The following is a 3539-nucleotide window of genomic DNA, read 5'->3' on the forward strand; positions in this document are numbered from 1 at the left end:
GGCAGCCTGCCCATTGCTTTTTGTTGCTGTCGCCAGAAGACCCGTCCACCGTCCTGAAGGACGCGTGCTTGTGGGGTTAAACATTGTGGGATCTTCAAATTCACCAACAATCGAAATCGAGGCTATTACACGCTTTTTGGCAGCAGTATCAAAGCGGGTTGGCGGGTCAACATTGAGCATATCCCATATCAAACGGCATCATGCAGCATCAGCTAGTCACACCACCACCACCACCACCAAGCAACCGCGGTAAAACCAAAAGTTCCGTCCCGCACCGGACGGATCTCCTAAGCCTTGGAACTTCTCGGGGCCGAGCCAGGAGAGCCAGAATTTTGGAGAAGAAAATCCAATCCAAGAACCAATAGGCTAAGGGGCCGGGCGCTTCGAGGAAAGGGGTAAAAAATTGAAGAAAGAAAGCAGGGAAAAGGAAGGCGAAGGCGGAGCAGCAAATGAGGAGAAACCAGCTATACGGTACACACAACACCCTGACAGTGGGTTGCGTGCCCATCAATCCAGGCGCTGGATGCTGCTGGAGTTTGGTGCACCATCATGTGCGGATTCAAGTAGTCGGAACGGCACGCTCTAGACTATAGGCGCACATCGCATGGACTGGCGTTTGGGTACCTTAGGAGAGACTTTCATTGTTCTTTCCGGGGAGTCGTTCCCGGCGTCCAGGGCCTCAAGGCTGCTAGCAGCTCTGGGTGCGGTACGTGAGAACGCGCTCAGCTAACTCCTTCCCCAGTACACCATCACTCTTGCCAAATCCCTTCGCCAACACCCATCAAAGTAATTCCAGGGTTTTCGTGCGAGCCCGCTCTCGCGCGATAACTAATGTCGGACGTGACATGCCGAAACGAACGAGCTTATCATCGAATGGAATGTTGGGCGCGCAAACACTGGACAGGTTTCTCGACAGACACTCGAGACAGTTTGGGGGAGAAGGATTCCAAGTTCTGCTGCTTTTGTTGGCTAACTACATATAGGGCTCACCCACCCCTTCTACTGCTTATCTGCACTTGCAGATTCGTGATTGCGAATTCCCGGCACAGCACATCCCGGTTTCCTTCGTCATATCTGCAATAGGCGTGCAATGGCGAAACAATCACGCCGGCAGTAAAACGATGAAATCATGCCCCGGTCCCGGTCGGTGTGCCGGCAGATAGCAGCAGCAGCAGCTCGAAACACTCGAGTACAGTCAGGATGAGGTCAGTACGGTAAAAACCGCTATCAATGAATCGCGTTTCGATGAGCTGTCCGTTTGTCGCAAAACGCGCAGCGATGATTCATACACCGTCGTCGTTCCAGCGTCTGTAGGAGCGAACCTAACGAGCAGGAACGCTTGGTGGAAACGAACGAACCGACGTATGAATCAGACTGCTAGGCTGGCTGTTGTTGAGCTGCAAGATTCTTTTAAGCCCGTATAGGCAACTAGTTATATCTTGTGGTGGTCTAATAATGATTCCCGTAGCGGCAATCCCTCCTCCGGGGACTCTGCCAGTCCCCGGTAACAGTCGAACTTTGGTCAGTGTGTGTGTGTTCCTACTGTGTGCGGCTAGCCGACCATAACCCAGAGATCCAGACCAACCACTACTACCGTAGGTGCAGCGCCACGGTTGAGTTCGATCAGAGAGTTACTCATCCACCGCGAAACTCCCGATGCCCTGGTCTAAAACTGCTAGCTAGGCATCGTTGGGTTCAATTAATTGTGGCTCTTCTTCCTAGTTCCGGGGAGGTCGTTGACGGTAACCAGGGCGAAAAAGAGGGCGGTGGAGAGTAAAATTCATACATTCAACATGAGACGCTACCTCGGATGATAGATAAATTATGGTCATTGGAGAGTCTTGCCATCATCGAATGGCGCTACTGAAAACAGTAGTGATAGGTAGAGACGGTGAGAGAGGAGGAAGGGAAAAAGAGAGAGCAAAAGAGACAAAGAGAGAGAGAGAAAGAGAGAGAAAGAGGGAGAGAAAGACAGAAGAGAGAGAGATAGATAGAGTGAGAGAAAGAGAGAGTGAGAGAGAGAGAGAAAGAGAGAAAGAGAGAGAGAGAGAGAGAGAAAAGGTGGTTGTGACAGTCACAGCCTAAAAGAGACTGGTGCTGGAAGCAAAGCGCTCGAGCTGGAAATGGTTGAGCACCTTGAGCGGAGTTACAAGCCTAACCCTGGTTCACTCGACAGTTCTACCGCCAGCAATATCAGCACAGCACAGTGCGTTAGTTCCCTTTATCTCTCTCTCTCTCTCTCTCTCTCTCTCACACACACACACACACACACACGCACACAAACACACTTTCTCGTTCTTTTTCTCGTCTGATAATCGTGTGGTGCTGATTAAGTCGAGGGAACCTTGGGAGCCCATCTTGATTTCCGATAGAATGGTATAAATCTAGCCGGGGTTTGCCTGGCTATCTTTGGGGGGGGGTTTGCCTGGCTATCACTAGATTGCGTACGATCGATTCTTACCGGCCCGGTACCCGGCTAATTGAAGTCGATGAGGTTGGGAGTGTGGTGCAATCAATCACAGCGGAGTGGAGTGATGATGCCGCACCCTCGGAAACCTATGCGTTAAACCAGGGGTACCAGGGAAACCACACAGCAGCATATGGAGTACGGTATAGGATGATATGCGTGTGTGTGTGTGTTAAGTTAGTTGCTGGGCCCAGTTCAGCCAGCCGGTTGAGCTAGTACGACTTGCGGACTTGGTGGAAAACGCAAACCCATTCGGTCATTCTATGTGCCTCCTCCTCCTCCTCCCACACAGCTGTGTACGTCGGGGTTTCGCGGGCCCGCCTGTATGTTAAGCGAAGCGTAAAATGTAGCACACACAAACACTGTGGCAGGCGGCCCTCGCGGCCGTCGCGGTCTCTTTTCTGCTGCTGCTGTCGGCGCGGTGATTTCAAGTGCGCTCGCTGCGTTGATTTCGGTCAAATATTACGAGCGATGGAGGGGGTGGTTGGATCGGGAGGGACCTACTAGCCGGCGATGCCCATATATGGTGAAGGTTTGAGACCGTCGGTGTTGTGGTATAATCCTCGTTCTTCGATGTGTGTGTGTGCACGTCCGCCCGTGGCGAGTGTGTATGTGTACGTCCGCCCGTGGCGAGTGTGTGCTTCTATACCTTTGCTCAAATCCTTCAGGCTGTCTGGCATTCGCTTCCATCCTCGAGGGAGCGAAGAAGAGGGGGAGGACAGAGATGAAGATAATGGTGTTGAAGATGAGTCAAGGGTACAAGGTTATTGACATCACCACCAGCGCCCCGAAGGATGGCTATTCGCGACGATGGAATCCCGCCTTGGCTTCACCTCGGTGCGACTGTGTTCGTGTCTGACCCTCGAAACCTTCACTGCCCTGGTTTCACGCAAGGAAGTCGTACCGGCGCCATCATCGGTTAGTCGAATACAGCAGCTCAACCGGAAGCGCGTTGTGTAGAATACGGAAGCAACCAGGAATGGTTGGGCGGGGGGAGGATTTGAATGAGCAGGGTTGGAGGCCATATCCCATTGATGGTCGGTCAGCAGAGGCGCAAGCTTGCTTACGACAT

The sequence above is a fragment of the Anopheles darlingi genome, chromosome X (genome assembly GCF_943734745.1).
Source record: "Anopheles darlingi chromosome X, idAnoDarlMG_H_01, whole genome shotgun sequence".
Taxonomy (NCBI): domain Eukaryota; kingdom Metazoa; phylum Arthropoda; class Insecta; order Diptera; family Culicidae; genus Anopheles; species Anopheles darlingi.